General features: G+C 37.6%; 1 protein-coding gene across 14 annotated transcripts in view; it reads right to left on the bottom strand.

Annotated features, from left to right (window-relative positions):
- ATP2B2 (ATPase plasma membrane Ca2+ transporting 2) overlaps nucleotides 1-21050 on the bottom strand; it is a 419442-nt gene that overhangs the window by 268389 nt on the left and 130003 nt on the right. For 13 of the 14 annotated variants that reach the window (XM_084531464.1, XM_084531465.1, XM_084531466.1 and 10 more), the window contains exon 3: nucleotides 4556-4660. The gene's annotated coding sequence lies outside the window, so the exon portion shown is untranslated. Of the gene's footprint in view, nucleotides 1-4555; nucleotides 4661-5785; nucleotides 5864-21050 lie in introns of all 14 variants that reach the window. The other variant, XM_084531458.1, reaches the window with a different exon arrangement.

Below are 21050 nucleotides of genomic sequence, written 5' to 3'. Positions count from 1 at the left end.
AAAATCAGAAAGTCCTGTCTCTGCTGGATGTATTCACATTGTAGTTTCTTCCTGAAAAAGGGAAATTTAACACAGGAATCAGTAAGAAGTGGAGTAATCAGCAAAGCAGGCACAGGTGGGGTCATAAAAGAAAACCTTTGCTCCTCCATATGATCAAAAGAATTAAGGAAGGATGAAGGTTTTTTACCTTTAAAAAGGCATTTACCCTCTGAATTAAGGGGTAAATGTAGTATGCTGTATTTGTCAAGCAAGGTTTGGCACATAGCCTCTGAAATACGGTGAATGAAGACAAACGTGAACACACCTCCTTTGTGAGATTTAGTTTCTATATATTAGCATGTGAATTGTACTCAACCCTCTGTGGTGTCATATTAAAGAATTACACATCTGAATGTTCTGTATTTGAGGGGAAACCAGTAAAAAGGCATTAACCTAGGCTTTGTGAGCTAGGAACAAATATAAGTCAGTACAAAGCCAGTAACAGACCTACAAAATCTGCAGCATGAAAAGCCTACCAAGAAAAAAAAAAAAAAGTAAAGCAACAAATGATTTGAACAGCACATACAACATGCAGAATTCCAAGCACTGTACTGATGCAAGAAATGCAGCAGAAACACACCAAAATTTTTGTTTCAACTAAAAGTTTTCTTTAACTTTATTACATTAAAATATCATTACTTTAGGGAGCTGTTTGTATTGCTCTAGAGAGATATTTTACTGTGATGTTCAGTAACACAGTCAGCACAGAAGAGATAGAAAGATCATAGTGCAAATGTGCCACGTAACCTCTCAGGGTCACCATTTCCATTACCTACAAAACAGATGTGACATAACCAGTACCACTTCAGGACTGACTGGTGAGAAGCCCTAAGCAAAAGCTAGGTAATGTCTACTGTTATCCTCTCACTGAATATAGTTATGTTTTAATATTACCTCTACAGACCTCTCAAAATGACAAATTTAAAATAAGTACAAGTTGTATGATTATAAAATGTCATTGACTTTACATAGTAGGAAAAGGTTATTTAATTAGGGGAGGTCAGATTTTCAAAGGAGGGAGAGTTCACAGACATGCATGGATATTTTTATTTTTCATTTAGTTGTACAAAAAAAAAAAAAAAAAAAAAAAAAAAAAAGAGGTAACTGCACAGGTACTGGTAGGCACAGGAGCACTCTACTTCTGCATAACTTTACTGAATGAATAATGCCATACCAGCCTCTAAGAAGTGAAAGCAAACAGAACAGACCCCTCTTCCCCTTGAAAACACAGGACATGGTCCCACAAAAAGTAATACAGAAACCAGACAGGACTATCTGACTTGAAACCTGTGATATCAATTTTGTTGACATAGATATGATCATTAGGGATGAGTTGGCATACAATTTGCGCCCATCTTAGTGGTGCTGAAGAAATATAATGAAGTGAGACTACTAGTCTCACTCTTCGCTCTTACAGCTCTTTTCCTCCAACAAAGAATAAGTTACAAAAGCAAAAGGTCACAATTACTTGAAAAGCCAAGAGTTTCGGTGGCTTCACTAGTGCCTGCGTGCACAGACCCGACAGCAAAATGCAGGCATCTGGTGCTGAAGATGAAGCCATTTCTTCAGCTTCATCATTCTCAATTATGATGGGCATTCAATTTCTACTAAGAATAGAAATAACATTGAAGCCTAAAGTATTTCTCTTAATGACTTAGACAGACGACAAGAACCACCAAACAAACACATGCATGATTTCATAAAGGAATACCTTTGGGAGAGGACAACAGTTGCAATTACCTCTGTGACTTTTGTAAGGAAGAAATAATCCTTGTGAACTTGTGGCCTCACCAGACACCCACAAAAATCAGCATTGCATCCTTTTTAGTGTTATCTGAAGCTTGTATTAACACCTAACACAACCAGAACAGTACCGTGTACATGTTCATCAATGGAAAAAAACATCTTATGTAAATGCAACCTCAGTTCCAGTTCTGAGGCAGGTTAAACAACAGTGAAATCTGGGTAGAGTTAGACCATAAGCCCATTGCATCTCTCAAAAAGGGTATTTCAGAAGCTAATAACAAAGCATTTCTAGGAGTTTTTGTTTTTGTTGTTGTTGTTGTTTTGTTTGTTTGTTTGTTTCATTTTACAGGCACACTAAATTGTGTGATTGTGTATGGCAGCTTGCCTTCCACAATATAAATGAAGACTAATGCATAAAACACTAAGGAAGGGGCAAAATGATGGTATTTTGATGATCTTAATCTTGATCTTATCTTGATGATCTCTTGGGGGAGGGGATGGAGGGGTGTAATCAACAGGAAAAACCTCTGTGTGGGAATTTATTTATTTACTTTTAAATATCTGAATGGCTAAGAACACTCCCAGCCTAGTCCGTCTTAGCTTTTTGTCTCTTACAGATGTTTAAACATCCGACAGACAAGTGTTACAGATGATTTAAGAGAGTTTTTGAAAAACATGTAGCTTCGATCTCTAGGATTTTGAAAGACAAGCATGCTATTTGGTCTGCACAGCTTACAGCACCCACTAAAATCCTTCATTAAAGCAATAGCGACAAACTACTGCAGTCAAAAAGGAATGTCAGTAAAAAGTACTAATGTTAGTGCAGTGTTTTCAGCATTAATGTTACAGTTGTCACCGTCATTATGACCATATTTTCATTCTGATTTAGTTTTAGTTAAAGAACCTATCAATTAATATTTACATGTGAGAACAACACATATTCTATTGCTCCAGTGGAAAGTCATTTGGAAATTATTAGAGACAAAAGCATAAATCCTTGAATAATTTCTATCCATACAAACATTACATCCTGTTTTGAACACATTAAAGTTGTGCAAGAGCCTTTCTGTATAACATAGTGCTTTTTATAAACTTTACCATACAAGCTAGTTCATTTTTTTTTAATATACAATGTAAAAGTAAATAAGTAATCTATCTAAAGCTAACTCTTACAGTCTTCTTTGTAGCACCTATACAGAATGTAAGCTATATAATATGGAAAGCTTCCTTAATTACTTACAGAAAACGTACAAAGACAATCCCCTTGTAATCATCAGAATTAGAAGTAATCCTATACTTCACTGCATAAAATTCTATTTCAGAGTAAATACTATTAATTTTTCTGTACTGATTCTAATATTTCATAAGACTAAACTTAATTTAGTAGATAGTAAGTGCTATTTCCCCTTTTGCTATAATAGTTTGAATATTATACCTTATTTTCCCTTCTTGGTTAATGAGTCTTTAGTAACAAGAGAGGTATTAAATGGAACAACTGATTATACATTTACTGTATCACCACTTACAGTACATTTGAACCACTTACTATTCAACAGAAAAAGAAAAAAAAAAAAAAAAAAAAAAGAATAAATACCAGTTTTTTCATTCCACTCAGAAAATAACAGAATTTTCATACATTCAGAGCAAACTGGGCAACTTCAATTTAACATGTTTATAAAGCTCATCCAATCCAAGGTGCCTGAGTTCTCGTGTGGTCATAACTAAAGTAATGCTTGAAATAACTTGGTGCTTCTCTGTACCTGATAGAGTGGCTTGGATTCCTGCTAGTCGTAGTGAAGCATCATGTAAATGTAGTGTTTCCAAAATTTAAGAAAGAAAATTAATTACAGAAATGAAAAGTCACTGTTAAGGCATAACAGTTTCATGGAACTGGAAAAGAAAAAGGTAGGGTTCATACCACATGTAATATGATGACGTGCACAAGACCAAAGGATTTATTTGGAGTTAATTAACGAATACACATACAAACACACACATATTTACCATACCTGTATTTAATATTCCTTTACTCTTATTAAGTTTTTGTGTATGCAATAGAGTTCATAAGTCAAAAAAGTGTTAAGCCATGTAATGTTACTCCTGGAACTTTCATGTATACTTTCCAATGCTTGAGGTTAAGACTATAAGGCTAATACTTCATCTGTGCAATTTTCTTTTGCAATTAAAAATTAAGGAGCATTTTTATAAAGAACAGATTTTTAATGGTGGGAAAATAAATTAAGTAGAGAGGAAGCATTATTTAGTCCAAAATCTTGGAGTTCTGGGAGAGAAACAATGAGGAAACAATAGCTCCGCTGGAGCTACCTTGGTGTAGATGTCATCAAGTGACACTGCAATCTCTCTCTGCATTTGCTTTATGTTTCCTGCACGGTGGTTCAGTATTGGCCATTACATAATCTGTTTTCAATGCAGTCAAGTGCTCAAACACATTTGTCACAGTCACTAATCCCATACTTTATGCAATGCAATGTAAAGAGAAAGCAGACTGATCTTTCAAAATATGGAAAGCTCTCCTTAGACAATGTGAAATCATAAGTGTTATTGTTATGCGGAAGAAACCTAGGATTAGTAATATGGTAAAGCAAATAAAGCACTTGTATTTCTAATCTGGTGTCACTAAACTGAATATCAAGATCTTATTTATCAATATGAGTTGAATTCCTCAGGAATTTTGCATTTCTATTGTCTATGATTTCTATTACATTACAACAGCTGAATTTGAATTTTTGGAGAAAGAAAAACAACATACAGTACTGTCGTCTTGTAAAAATGAACGAGTGCTTCACAAACAGGGTTCCAAGTCACATAACCAGCTGGGTCTTTTTGAGTTGGTTAATCAATCTTGATTTCAAAACTGGAAGAAAGAAAAGAGATAATTAGACTTGACAAACCCCAGAGAATTAAACAAATTAATAGAACAAACAAGAGGATTGATCTAAAGGATACCCCATAAAACTGAGAGCAAACAGCCTGTGTCATAAATAGTTACAGACATAATGCAGTAAAATAATGTGATTAAAAAGTTCTGCGACCAACAATCTACATTAACAGCTTGGAATGATGAGCCTCAGCTCCCAAAGCTTTTCACCCTTATCCATTTATCAGTGCTGTAGCCTTGGTAAAACTCTGGCCTCTTGCATATATATATAAATAAACAGTGCAGACAAGCGACTCTCATCTGGTTGTAATTTCCATTATCTTTAAAAATAGCTTGCACACTGAAGATGACAAGTCTAAACCTTCAGCACTTCAAGTTGTGTAGCTGCTCTGGAATAGCTGCTCAACATTATTAATATTCACCATTTATGGGACAAATGCAGAACATTAACCAGGAGGGTGAGGATGAAGGGCTGAAAGTGGGAAGGGGAAACTGAAGGCCAAGAGACAGATGAGAATGAAAAGGCTGACAGCAAAAAAAAAAAAAACAGTGCTTGTCAAGTAGCTTTACTACCTGCTGCTCTGCCTCATATCAGAGAGGGGCAGGAAGAGTCAAAAACACAGAGCAATGTTTTATTTGTGCTGTATGGGTTCATACAGTAGAGGGGCTGCAGAAGATGGCAGGCAGTCTGCATGCTGAGAGCTGAGGGGCCCCAGTGGCAGCAGGCTGTGTGTGACTGCCAGCGAGAGGGCTGGTGGACAAGAGATTCTCCTTGCTGTCTGTGGGACAGGAGAACCTGGAAGTGAGTATCTGAGAGGTCTTAGAGTTTGCACATTGAAGTCGACAAGAATAAATAACATTCTGCCTTTTTCCACAACAGGCCCCCAAGAAGGTGCAGTAAAACCACAGGCAGCATTTGGACGAGGAAGAGAGGTCCTGCTGGACACAAGTGTTCTCTATGCGAATGTAACACTATGCCATAAAGGCAGGCCTACAGAGTTTCAGTTTGCAAACACTGGATAGTTATTGCCCTTTGAACTCTACATGAAACACCTTTTATTATCTATGAGGGTCTCCCAACACAGACACCAGTACACCCACATCTGCTTCATCTTGGATTGGCATCACGGAGCTAGCTTCCCCAGTCCTCTTGGCACTAGGTTTGAAAGATACCGGGTCCTGTGAATCATTCAAATGCATTCAGTTCCCTCTTTATATCTAAATGACAGCTTAAACCATTCAAAAATATTCAACTTTCATACTGTTTCAATTTGTGGTGCTTATTTCAGGGTTAACACCACCCTTTGAGTATTCTAGGTAAATTCAGCTTAACATAATTTTATGAGGGAATTTCAGGACTTGGACACTATCTTTTTTCAAACCATATCTAGTTTTATTTTGAGGATTAAGGTTCATAATGTGCTAGGACTAAGCGTTCTAGAACCACACAGTATTACTACATTTTCTCTTCCCTCATTTCTGTGGAAATCAGAGTGGGAAAGAAAATGGATTTAATGCAAAGGCATGCACAGACCTTAGGCTGCACCTAACATGTGACACTGACACAAGGAGGGAAGCAATTGTATTCCAAATTTCAACCAATTTGGAATCTAATTGTACTCTCGAGGTAAATATGTGTGTGTTTGTATGTGTATTTGTTAATTAACTCCAAATAAATCCTTTGGTCTTGTGCACAATGAAGACTTCCAGTCACTTTCTAGCAATTTTACAGAAACCACTTTGCCATCACAGTGACAAAGACAGAAAGAGCTTAGTGGAAGAACACAATGAATTTGCAAGCTAAAACCCAAGAACTTAATTATAATCCAGTCTCAAATTCTGCTCTTAAAATCTTACCTACCAAGGTAAATATCACTCAGCACAGGTTTTTAGCCAGGCTTTTATTGCCAAAGTATACCACCAGGTGGCAAGATTGCAAAATAAAGATTAAAAAAATCATTCCTATAATGCATTCAGTCAGGGCTGCTTCAAGGACCCCTTGCTGGGAAATGACAAGTGTTTTGTGAGGACTTGGGTAAGTGCTTAAATCCTCCCTGCATGGTTCTGTAAAATAAAGTATTTTAACATTTCTTCATCACACCTCACGTAGCCAATTTACTTACAATTACATTAAACTCAACACAAAACTCCCATTACGTTAAATGGGGAAACTGTGACCACCAAATGTACTTCTCTAAAAAACATGGTGTTACCACCACTTTCCGTCTCCTTCTTTCTCTGACATCAATTTTACCCTTTTTGAAATGCCCTAAAATCTTACGTGACAGCAGGGATCTCACATTTACATGAGAATACAACTCAGCAAAGATGGCTAACAAAATTATGTTTGGAAAAGAGAAGAAGAGAAGACCTTACATGAAGTACACTTAAAATCAAACAAATCATTTTTCCCTCCCATGATACTTTAATTTCTCACAAATTATTATATAATTCTTTATTCTCTATATTATTATCAATTATCTATAAACCAAGATAAGACAGCTGCTTTTGAGATCAGCCATAACAGCAGCATGCATTATAGATATATGAGCTTGGTTAAATGGCCTTAATTTCATAGAGAATACATTACTTTACATTGTTATTTTAATCCAAATTTTAGGAAAAATGTAAGTTCTGAGTAACTACTCAGAAATGTGTTATTATAATGTTTCACCCCAGACCTCAAAGGACACAACATAAGCGCACAGCCCAGCGTTATATGTTTTATACACATACACATACATATACACACACACACACACACACATATAAGTAACTAAAAATATTAGTAAGACTAAGACTTGCCTTCCTTACAACAAAACAAATAACCAAGTTGCACAGCTAAAGAAGCTGATGAACAGCCACAGTTGACCTTAAGATACACAACACAAGAAAATGATTCCAGAAATATTTTAGGCTTTTTTTTCCTTCCATTCGTAGTGTGGCACCTGCTTAATAATATACAGCTACACTTCACAACTGCTTAAAATATTGTCATTATCCCTTGAGCTATAAGAAATTACGTAGGTGTAAAATAATCAGAATGTCAAGTACATTAAATGTCAAGCATAAATAAGAACCAAAATTGGAATCTCTCAAAGATGCTAGCACTCCCACAGTTGGGCAAAAAGTGTTAACTTCAATAACTACCACCATTTGGGACTTGTATTATTTTACAAAACAAAATTCTTTGCCTTAATGGCATGTAATAACTTGAAAGCTGATTTGGTATTAGAAAGTAAACATTAACTAAGTCAACAAGAAAACTTCCTGTGCTGAAGTAGATTTTTATTTGGGACTCTTCAATTCAGACACTTCAGGGTATTGTACTGTTATAAAAACAGAACAAAACAAACAAACACAACACCACACTTTGGAGAAGAAAAAAAGGGAGGGATGAGTAATACATGAGCTTGTATTATTACATGGGAGGGCACCAAGGACATGAACTGTAAAATAAACAGCCAAATCATAAAATTTCTTCACTCATTAAAAAAAAAAAAAAATATATATATATATATATAAAATAAAAAATATGTCCAAATCCATTTTAAATTCCAGAGTTCAACAACCATCAAAATGAAAATCAAGCACCCTTTCCCCAGTGTCTATATACTAATAAAATATTTCAAAGTGGAGCTATCTAAAATCTAAACTAGATTGGAATCTCTTTCAAGAAGGTATTCATTTCAACTCAGTTCATGCTATACACTAGCACAGCAGAATCTCAACCACGCTCTCATCTTGTGGATCTCAATGAAAGCATTTCAAAACATATGAAAACACAACGCACATTATCCTATCTTTAGGGGACAACACCTCCTACCAGCTGTTCAAGGAAAATCAAGCAAACATATTCTTGTCTATAATGAACTGCTGCCCTAATGTTCACATTTTCTTCCACATTAACTATTTAATTTTCTATAAGTAGTCTTGCAGTACATTAAGTAGTTCAGATGGCTCTACTTAGAAGGCTTCAACCAAGAACTTCCCCAAACTGTCTGTGGTGTTGGACAAGCCAGGACACCATCACAGAGAGGTTTACACAGCAAGAACGTTTCAAAAAACAATAAGCTACTTAGGCACTCGTGTTGAAGAGATTCATGGTCTTGTAGAGAGGCAGCATGGAAACTTTTCTAAGTTTCTCATTCCTACTCTATTCATCCCCCTTTCTTTCAAGTATGGGTCTCTCTTCTGGGAAGAGCAATGACAGAGTCAATTGATTGACAAACAGATCAACAGGAACTGGACTGAGATCACCAAATCACTTTGCCTCAGCCATATGAAGCTGTCAGCCAGCGGTAATAATGAAATTGACTCTGATTTCATTTGGATTGAAGTTCTCAAGCATCAAGGTTAAAACACTTCCATGTAACTGTGCCCTGGCTGCACACTCAGTCGGAGAAAGATAAAACATGCAATAGAATTGAAATGAGTTTTCCTCTAATGTTACAGAAAATATCTAACATTTCATACCTCTATCAGCATGTATTATTCGTGTTTCAAGAATTCTGTGTTATAAGAGGAAACTCTCAAGCTCACAAACTTCTGCAATTCTACAGTCAGTTTATAGAACCAAGGCAACAGGCATTTACCACCCTGAATTAAGAAGGAAAGGCTCTATCAATTGTTCAGCAGTTGCTAACATGCCCTTTCCTTCCATTCAATAGTACTATGATTACCACGTCAACTTAAAGCTATGCTTCTATCACAAAACTAAGAAGAAACTACTAAGTATAAGGGTACTAATAACTGGAGTGACCTTAAAGGATTTGTTGATTTTCTTCTTTGTCTCCAGAAACAGTATGTAAATATACAATAAGAATTATGTATGTAAAATTAGCCAGTGCCATACAGCTGAGCAGCCACTCTTGAGGTCTTCAGAAAAATAACATATTTTCCTTCCCAGAGAGTACTGTGAATGAGTCCCAGGCTCAGACAATTTAGGTACGCGTTCAATATAAAAAACATAAATAAAATCCTCTTCAATGTTCAAGAACTCTCTCTAAAGCACTTACAATATAAAAGGAAATCTTACTAAGAGGTTGCATACACCTGATTTATTTCAGGAAACCAAACAAAAATAACAAGAGTGCCACCTATCCTTCATCACGAATAATAGAATTTCCCATGAAATGACCTTGCTGTTAAAAATGCAGCACAATAAAACCTGACAGTTCAGAACATATAAAGCTCTCCATCTGGACAGAAACCAGGTTAAAAAAATAAAACAGAAAGCAAAGTGTTGCATGTAAAAGCAGGAAGAAAAAGAAATTGAGGAGAAGGATTTGAAAATAAATAAATAAATCTGTCAGACATCAAGAAGATAAAATCCAAAAGATCAAAACACAGCAAAATTAAGGATATTTTAAAGCTTCCAGATGTGCATTTTGGACTTCAGCAATAATTTTTTTAAAATAGGTTTGCATGTAACATACAACCAGCCATATTTGCCTAAAACAAGCTGTAGTACACAAGCAGCAGCTGCCAATTAATAGGAAAAAAAAAAAAAAAAAAGATTCTTCCTATGCAGGTAAATGGGGGCCACAAGCCAGGCGGGCAGGTGTTTGTTTCCATGTGTTTTAGGTTAGAGTGGATGTGTGAGTCACACAGGCAGGTAATCCCATCACCCTCATCAGGAAAATGAATAGAAGTCATTAAAAGGAATGAAATAAACTTATAAACACCTATCCTTGTGAAAGAAGCCAGTTTTTCTTTCCTGTAATGGGCATTCATGCTTCCCATTCGCCTGGAGAAAAAGAATGTGAATGAGGGAGCTTCAGCTGGATCTGTGCATTTGGATATATTAATTTCCAAAGGATATCTGTAGGCTCTTGAAAATATCTTCCTCAAAAAGAGTCCTAAGAAAACGAAGCCACTAGGAGAAAGAGGAAAGGTCTCTGCTCTCAGGACTGACTTGGTTCAAAGTGCCCCGCTGCAGCTGGTGACATGTGGAGCCCTTCCAGCAGCTGCCCCCTGTGGGCTCGCACGGTAGCTGGAAAAGGACATGGGCAGCAACATGGCAAAGCCACACCAAGACACAAGGTTCATGGTACCACGATGAGAGCTAACCACAAAGAGCTGCAAAAAGATCCTTCAGGCCTCTGTGACTGAGCATTAACATGAAACTCAACACAGGTGTCCATTGCACAATGCACTTAGGAAAGCCAATCCTGATGTAATACTCAAATTGGTGATGGCTAAGCTCATCATTTCCACACAGAAGCAAGGTCCTGACATGATGGTGGGCACCCTGTCCCTTCTGTTCTCATGCCCATAACCTTCAGCCACAAACACAGGAAATAGTCACACAATACACAATTGATATCTCAAGTACATTGCACGCAAAGTCACACAGGCGCACCAAGATAGACAAAAACCAAAATTGCCTGCCAAGGGTATCCCTACACAGCAATCACCATTGCCAGTTGGTTGGGTGGAAATCTCTCGACAGCAAAGCAATGCTTTTTAGCAGGTGGGCAGCCGGTGCTGACACCTGGACACTTGTCCATGCAACGCTTCTAAGTGCAAGGAGTGAGACACCAAGCATGAGTGAGCATTGCTCACCAAGCGGATCTTCTACAGAAAAAAGATTTCCAAGATAAGCAAAATGCAATGTCACGTGTGAAGGAAATGGAGATTGCTTCAACCCTGTGAGAATTCGCAATTTTAACACCACAACCCCTCAAAGTACAACCCTTTTAAGAGGTTTACTATGTTAAAAAGGGAGGAAGTGATCCAAACAAGTATTGCAACCTCTCCAAAGAACAAGATGAGAAACAAACAAACAAAAAAAATCAAGTACCATGTTCATCAGAAGCAGCTCCACAGTCCCTATGGATTGACTTACATGGAAAATAGAGAATGATCATTTATCCATGGCTGGAGTTTTGCTCTAGTGGTGCATATAACATCAGCAAACTCCTTAAGTATAATTACAGCTATATACTCAATCCAGGACTACATAGTATTTCATGCTCATTCAACTTGGTCTGGAATCACATCCAAGACATTCTAAATTGTGCTCCAGCTACTGAATTTAAAAAACAAAAACAAAATAAACAAACTTGCATATTCTCTCAGAAGTTTCAGAAGGATGCTCTTAAGAAGTATTGGAACAAATAAAAAAGGAAGAAAAGCAGAAATGTGACAAATATTTCCAATTACCATGTGCAATGGTTTCACTCAAAACAAGTTTTCTTGAAAAAAAACTGTTTATATAATACCATTAACATGTTATATTACCAAGCCAACTGTAAGTTTATGATGCAGCCATTTCAACTTGGGTCCTGTAAAAATTTAAGCTGGAAGGAATGAAATTCAAATCCACGTGGAAGTAATGGGGGTAAAATCCTGAAAGAACAAATCCCTTCATGTATTCATGTATTCACAAGAGGGAGAAAAAAAAAAAAAAAAAAAAAAAAAAAAAAAAAAAAAAAACGCTATTAGCTGTAAGAATCAGAACTTGAGCAGTTAACAAGGTGGATGAAGGTTACTCACTCCACAGCACGGGTCCCTCCTGGGACTGCTGATAGCCAGAACCTTCTCCTCAGGAGCACCTGCCTGATGGCAGCAAGATAAGCTATGCCCAGCTCACGCATATATTCAAATTACAAAATTGGATAAAGAATTTAAGTGACCTAACGATGCCCCATAAGGCTGCACATGTCCAAAAGGCACCGTGGATCAGCTGTGTTAGTGTAAACATTACCAAAGCACTATTTGAGTAGAGAGCTGCAACAGTATTTATTTTTGAGCCATTTTTTAATCCAACTTCATGCTTGGATGAAATAAACAACCTGAATAGAGAATTCTGTTGTAAGTGGCAATCTTTTTTCTTGGCATTTATTTGGTTTTGGAACTTGGATTAGCGTTCGTGCTTGGTGTGACTGAAGCGGAACTGATACGTGATAGTGCCATGAATACTGCAGCTTTTGTGTAAGAATGTTAATAGATACATACACAAAACTGGACCAAACATGGGAAAGTTAACATTACAAGGACAGAGAGAAAAAGGATGTCAAATCGCACTTGGCATGCCCAGACAGCAGGGCTGTAAGCACCTGAACTAGTGAGAGCTGGGAGCTGCCTGCCAGGGCCATGAGGGCTTCCCTCGATAGCCGTGACACAAGCCCAGCCCTGTGTCGCCTGCACACGTGGCAGCAGCTCCCAACTCCTGCCAAGCCCCCAGCTTCCCTGAAGTGCCACTCCAAAGCCAGAGCTCATGGGATTTAAAAGACAGCTCCTCGCACTGACAGGCAAACTGTGCTGCCGCCAAATGACCTGCCTCATGGTGCTCCTGCTACCTCGTGTCATGATGGTGGAGTTTTATAGGAATCAAGGAAAGAACGAGTGGGAAAATAAGAGGAGGGCTCAATAGACAAGGGTGCTCTTGAAGCTGGGAATCAGAGGCACAATGACACACCTACGCTCTTCAGCTTAGAGTGACACCAGTCTTTTGTCATGAGGATCCTGCATATTTTAAGAACGATAAAAGATAAAACACCTGAGAAGGAAAAGCAGATGCACAAACCTTCAGAGCAAGCGTTCAGTGGTGGAAGAAAGACAAGTATGTTCAGCACTGTCTTCTGTCACAAGTAAATATGATCACAAGGATATTTATCCTCATTTTCAGAGATCCAAAGTAAAAATATGAAATTAAGAATTAAAAACTTGGCACATTGGGCAGCAGATAGGCCAAGTTATTCCAAAGCTCTGATGGTTGCAAAGACCACCTGCCTATGGAGCAGCACTGCCTTGCAGAGGGGCAGCAGTAGTTTGCAGCACCACCATCACCACAGGCTTCCAGGTTAATCATCAGCTGCTAACTGCAGTCCTTATAGTAAGAGAACAATTTATATTTTCTTTTTAGTATTAATACCTAACATTAAGCATTCACTGTTTGCTTTCTGATTTGAAAATAATGAATGCACTTTACACTACCTAACCGCCACACAAGGAACAGCACTGGGGCAGCTAAAGATACATGCTGCTCTGCCCTGCACTTGTCAGAAAACAGGTGCCAAGTTCGAAACTGTTGGTCTTCCTCCAGCTGGATACTGGATACCACACCTGAAATGGTCTTTGAATAAATGTGATGCAAAAGTATTTTAAAAGGTACTCTGCAAAGGTTCGTTCTGACCAGGACAGCTTTCTTAGTCTCCTGCTTCTTTGCAGCCATTACCATCTGCTCTGCAACAGATTTCTTTGCAAACTTTTTTCCTGACTACCCAAAGACTCCAATAAAACAAAACCTTCCCGGTAAGCTGCTGCAGATTGCTAAATGACTGCCTTACAAAGGCCAAGGCAAGCTGATGAGCTTTGTGTAATCGCCAATAATAATTTAGATAACACACGCGAAACGTCATCCTATTCCCCACTCAGAACTATCAATCTTTCAAATAGCATTCCTAAGCCAAAACGAATCAGTCAGAAATGCCCAGTTCATTTCTTTACAATCAATTTAACCTGGCTCACAAGAAGACAGACAAATTGTGTTTGCCTCAAGCTCGAAGATTCTGCTCTAGATTTATAGTTGGAAGAGTACTCTATGCAAGTAATCATATACTTCCAAATGACTGTTCCTTTAAAATTAGCACCTAAAATTATATTTAAAAATATAATAATAAAATAAAATAAAAGCAGCTTCCTTATGCTGCATGATTTCTTTATCTGTTTAATTCCTCAAGGGTTTGCTATAAATGGGGCAAAGAAAGCTACTACTAGAGCAAATGAAAAAATAACCTTCTTGACCTTGTTCCAAGAGGAAACAAGTAAAAAATGAAACATCCAACCACTGCCTATACTATGAAAAACTTGGTTTGGTAGCTGCTCTACTCTGTGGCCCACAGCTCCAATGCCCCTGTGCACCCAGTGGGTGCAGTGGCAGGCAAGGTGCCCCTCCCGGGTCAACAGAGGCAGTGTGAAAGGCTGTCCTGTTGGCAAGCACCTTCCCAAGCCTGGCAAGCCCCAAGACAGCTCCGCCAGGCACCAGCCCCACACACTATGGCAGCAGAAGCCTCGGAAGAGGTGCTCGGCTCCCTCATGCAACACGCAGCAAGTGCTGGACAGTGCACAGCTGGCGTTTGCAAGCACTAGACATGGAGATCCAGATGTGGAGATCTACAGAACTACTGGATGAAGGTTTTTTCAAGCTGGTACATGAGATATCCACCTACTATATCAGTATCAGTCACAAACTGTTGTTTGTTTGTTTTTCCTTTTCTAGTTTCTTGGGAAGCTACAGCCACTTCGCCAGCTTTCTGGCCATTGCCAGTGCTGCACTTGTCACCTCAGTGATAAATAATCTCAGCCGAAGCACAAGGTGAGTCTGACATGCCAGCTGAAGACAGAACAAACTGGGACTACCTGCTTTCTTTAAGGTTTGCATTGCTCTGACACAGCAGGTGTATATCAAGTCTCTCACAAGCAGCTCCAAAAGCAGTTCAAGGTCTTGATCTTAATTCTTTAAGTAACCCCATTTCTGCACAGCGCAAGCTTAGACTGTGCATTGTCAGACCTACATTTCCCTAGGAAGGATACAGATTTGGGAAAAAAGAACCATAGGAAGGACTTGAATGAAGTCTTCTTTAGTGAAGGGATGCAGACACAAAGCAGCTATTTGGATACCAGACAGAACCGAAATGAAGCCATCTCTAGGAAGTTCCCATTCTCAGCAAGAGCATCTCAATGCCAGAAGCGGAACTGGAAACAGAAATTCTTTGTTCACCAGCAACCTCCTCCCCTGGTCTTTTATTGCCCCTAATTCCATACTGATATCAAAAGTTTTAACCCAGAAAAGATGGATTTCATATAGGAGTGAAAGCTAGCACCAGAAATAAAATAGCTTTTTGTAAGTGATAAGCATTGCACTCTAAAAGTCTCTTTTTGGAAGTAACAGACAGCTACAATCCAAGGCATTAAGTCCACTATGTGAACAACATCAAAGTGTAGGTAAAAAACAGGACAAATACCTAAAAGGAAGGTTGGACAAATGCATGCTGCCCCTAGGTTTTCAACAAAATGATTATTTCTAAGCTAGAGACGTGAACGATACTATGTATAACTCAAAGGTCATGCAAATGAAAACAGGTCTATTAAGAATACTTGGTTCTTCACTCCCATAGAGCAATTAGGCCAGCTCATACTTGTGGCACTGCTGTCCACAAGCAACCAAGGAGGTTTGTTTCTGTTCTGTTGGCAGAGCTGTATGGAAAAGCCTACAGGCTTCATTGTTTATGTTCTGATTAGCAAAATGCATTGCTAATAGCCTTGTATCGTCAATTCTGACCATCTATAATCATGCGTCATCCTCTGTCCTAATCCTAATATTCACTAAAATAACATCTTAAAACGTTCAAAAATTTAATCAGCAATGTCTTAAAATCATTAAACTAATCTAATGCAAGGATTAGTTTTTAATTTGCTCCTAATTTTTCACCATCAAAGTCTTAGAGCAGATTTCAAACAACCCTATAAATATAAATGTAGCTTATTTAAAAACAGAACAAAACTGACATTCCCATCTAATTACACAAGACAGAAATAACCATTATTAAAGAAAAAAAATACTTTCATTATCAGAAAATTCACCAATTTACCAAACATCTGAAAATGCGAAAATATGTTGGCAATGATTTGAAAAAACAGATCCTAATTGAAAAATAACAGCTCATCTAAATTTTATTTTCTTTGCTTTTTTTTATTTATTTTTTTTATTTTTTTTAAGAAAATTTAGACAGCTCTGCACTCGTATTGAATCTAAATATAATTGCAATACATCACACAAGACAACTCTCACAGGAGAAGATGACATATCAGTAGCAACCAGACCCTGATGTGGATTAGGATAACGGGGAAGACAGAGGAGGAAGAACACAGAGCTCCCTTCTGCATAACATTTTTCCTGCACACTGTACATCAACACAATCAAACAACACAGTCACCTTGTTGAATAATGAATAACAAAATGAAAAGAAAATTAAGGAGCAGTAAGCAAGGGAGAAAAGATTCAAGCTGACATTTCAAATGAGAGGAAGTCACTGAGAGGTTCACAGCGACTGCTCCAGATGGCAGGAGCTATTTTGGCCAGACTACCTGGCTAGGACGGGAGCTGCAGTTAGGTAAGCAGAAGGGGGCAGGAAGAAGGAAAGGAACAAAGGAAAAAAAAAAAAAAAAAACAATGACTGAAAATGGAATTTTTACCCTGCAGCCCTCCTCATTCGGAGCTGTGCAAGTTACAGAACAGAACAGCAACTCCCTATGAATGTTTAAGGAAAAGGAAACCAATTACTACTGATGGTTATGGATATAAAAGTTCCTTTTGGCCAGGGTATGGATTAATTATCTCTCCCATGCCTGGCTTCCTATAAACATAATTAAATTGACAACTTTTTATAAGTAAATCGTATGTGTGCTTTGGGCAACATAAAGCATCTTGCCACCTAATTGCATTCTTTATCTGTACTTTCCCCATCAGCCTCCCTTATTTCACTGGGAAGAAAAGCTCTTTTATAGATATATATATATATTCTTTTTTGTTTGTTTCTTTGCCTTAAGGCTCAATGCATATTCTAGCTGTCAGAAGTGATTTCCATGCTCACTGAGCAAATATTCTCAACACTGATTTTTTCTTCTTATATTTACTACTGTTAGACAATGATACAGTCCCAGATAATGGAAATCTAGGCAGGTCAGAGTGCATCAAAGACTTATCTCTAGGCAGGAATTCCAGGCTCATTAAATATAGCAATGCACTTTATATAAGTGCAACTCGGGGTTGCTGTGAGTTGGTTTGGGAACACAGGTGACAAAGTTGCAACTATATTATGAGAATCATAATAAAGGACAATAAGAATTCTGTGTGACTGCAAAACTGTATGGTATGTGTATGCCACTCCAAAAAGGGGACTGTTTTAAATAATTTTTCAGGAACTAGAATATTAAGGAACTAGAATTGGATTATTTCTTATTTCCTCATGCCTCCAAAAGCAATTTGTACTCTATCGCAGAGAACTTACCGTGAGAAATAGAACGCAAAGGAAGGAAACGTAAAACAAGCCCAGGAATTATCTAACACACCTTTTATGTATACAGTTATTATCAGAAAGGCACATGAGAGCAAAATGCCATTATGAAAAGACACCCATGGCTAAGTCAATGATCAGAAGCAGGTATGCTGTTCCCCAGTTTTCAGTTCTGGTTTAGGGTCTCAAACAGCACACCCCTTCAACCTTGCTTTCTGTAAGCCAGACATAGAGTGGCACAGACATTCACTAAAGAAAGGGTGAAGCCCTGATTAGTGTCAAAACAGCTGGCCTAGCGCTAAAAAGGTCTTCTGGTTAGTAGATGGATGGTGGTGTAGAAATTTGTGTATGTCATGGACAGTATGAAATCAGAAATGAAAGAGAGTACAGCAGTTTTAAGTTACCTAACCAGGCACCAAGGCAATGATTGCTGCAGAGTCAAAATGGACCCAGAGGCTGACAACACGCTTTGAAAAGCACCAAGTGAAGGAGAGGCACCTTCTTACTGCGGAATTTAAACACCACTGGCTCTCAGCAGGACTTGGGCTCCTAATCGCTGGATACCCAAAGGTATTTAGGCCCAGGCAAGCACTGATGAAAACTTCAAAAACTTCTTCACTTTCTTAATCTAACCACCAGGTATCAGCAAAGTGGTTTAACATCTCAGCTCAACTACATCGTTCTACTTGTCATACTGCAGGGTCTGACTGCACAAAACCTTGATCCATGGTACAAATGCCTAAGCGCACATGGAAGTTAACCAAGGGAGGTGCTTATAAAACGTCCAAAGCATCTTTGAAATTACCCCAATATCTTAGCAGTTGATAAAGGTGAGCTGCTAAAAATAATTAAAATTCAAGCAAGCTCAGATTTCAAATGGAACTATATTCCCTAAGAAGGCTGAACAGAAACCTCAGCAGTATTTTAGATGACCCTTTACATGTTCAGTGACGACCAGGATGGAACAATAAACTGGAATATGGAAAAGGAAGTGTCAGGCAAGTTCCATCTTCGCTTCCTTAAACTGTGTGAAAGAAACATCAGCTAGTTAAGAAAAAGACAGAGTACAGGAAGAGTACACATTTGAATGCAGTAACTAACTTGAAAAAATTCATTACATCATACAATTTAGAAAATGTATGGGATGTCAGAAGTTGTCAACGTGTAGAAAATCAAGATTTTGTAAAAGACGTAAAAGAAGTGTAGGTAAACACCACTCTGTCACTAGTAAAATAAGAGAATATAAACCAAGAAAAAGAAGAGCACAGAAGAGCACCACTAAGTATATAGGAACTAATTGAACATTGGAAAATACAAAGCTATTAGCAATATATCAAGAATATTAAAAAAAAAAAAAAAAAAAAAAAAAAGCTCTGTTTCTCTGTTTCTTTAAGTAAATTTAAGGAAAAAAAAAAAAAAAAAGAATCCATAAATAAAACCCTATGCTCTGTTGTTTTTGTTTTTTTCATTAAGCCACATAATGGAGTTACACAACTTGAAATACAAAAAGAGAAAATACATCTGTTTTGTTAAAAGACTTAATGAATACCTGCGTTAAGGAAATGAAAACAATAGAGCTTCACATTTTATCATTTTGTAACAATTACCAAATATATTTATTCTTTCCACTATTATTGAAAAGCATAATTATATACTACAAAATTAGGAAAAGTTGCTGCCTGATAGCCATAAATAACATTAGGTTTATTAAAAAAATCAAAATCTGAATGCAGAACAAGCTTCTGCAATTGAAGGCCAGCATATGCTCCAGCGTATACGTACAGAAAAGCAGATAAATCTGGAATAAGAAGAGAAATGCAGATTACAAAAAAAGAGCCAAGCTTCCAACGCAAAACTAAATACAATTTCAATTCTATATACTATCAAATAATGGTTAGGGAAGCCACAGACTTTTCATGGCTCTAGCTCTTCAGGATATAGAGTACTCCACACTACTGCAACAGCAACAATACTTCAAATAAATTAAATAAGTCAAAATAAGTTAAAAGTTCAGCCAGAGAAGAATGCCACTAATGACAAGCAATGGAGAATAAACTTTTCCTACGGAAATATAAATTATGAATGTAGAGTGGTTATACAACTAAGAGCAGGGAGAAACTAAGCAAAAACCTTTGTGACTAGCAGAGCTAATGAAGCCTTACTGGCTTCTCCATTGTCTAATAACATGCAAGCTTACAATGGAGCTTTCTTCACAAATTAGTGACTTTAGTGACTTTTCCTAAGGTCTTATTCCCAAGCAGGTTTTTGGTATTCAACAGGGAACAGCACTCTTTGTCTTAGGGCTTTTTTTTTTTTTTTTTTTTTAAACTTCTTCAACCCGGTCATCTGTTTTCACTGCTGGCAGGAACTCAATGTTTTTGTGTCTCTACCTGCCTGCCAAATAAACTAAAACTGGCCCAAGAAGTCAAGAATTATTGAAGTGTGGGGAAAAAGAGGCTGAATGCAAAGACACACTAACTGACTTGATCTGACTGTTTCCAAGGGTAACAACTGCAAAATCATTGCAGCTCCTCTTTAGTTATTTCATCTTCTCCCTTTGCATTTTCCCTTCTCCTACCCCCCCATACAAGCACAGACTAAGTCAGGAAAGCAATCTAGGTTTCAGGAATGAATCACGTCTCAACATTTCTTTTTGTGAGATTCTGTTCTCTTTAGAAACTCAGCAAGAAATCATACATATGCAATAGAAATCTCAACAAACTGGATTTCTTATAAGCCCCCAAAACTCAATTAAAACAATCTATTCTTTTTATCTAGACAAGTTTCTTGCATGAATTAAAAATAAGCCTTTTTTATTTATTTATTTATTTTTTATTAACAACGAGGACAAAGAAGGCAAATGGTCACAATGAACTTGACAAGCCTTCACAGCACCTCGTCATGAGGGAAGCTACCCTACTTTCCAAAGCAGTTTTCTTCAGACTCATCACTTTCTGGTAACAGATGGGAGGCTGAAGATAGAAAGAAGGATAGTTTATGCCTAGCACCAAGGGGAGAGAGGGGGGAAAAAAAAAAGCCTCAGCAGTAAGATCCTACAAATCCCTGCAGGGATCTTTTTTTAAATAATAATAATAATAATAATCAGCAGCTGTCTTTCTCGTCAGAAAATTTGATTTATTTTTTTTAAAGTATTAAAGAAAAGGATCAGAGAGTTTTCCTTATGCTGCCAATGTTCTAGACGCCTGAGCTGAGCTCTCCTTGCCTATTTTGTCCTGTGCTGTACCTACTTCTACTTACTCATTTTCCTAATTACCTATCAGTTCAGTACAAAAGTAGCAATGAGAAAGAAGGTTGTTCTTCAGAAGTCTGCTAACAGAGTT

This window comes from Aythya ferina (genome assembly GCF_964211825.1).
Source record: "Aythya ferina genome assembly, chromosome: 10".
NCBI classification, from domain to species: domain Eukaryota; kingdom Metazoa; phylum Chordata; class Aves; order Anseriformes; family Anatidae; genus Aythya; species Aythya ferina.
This window is presented reverse-complemented; position numbering and strand designations above follow the sequence as displayed.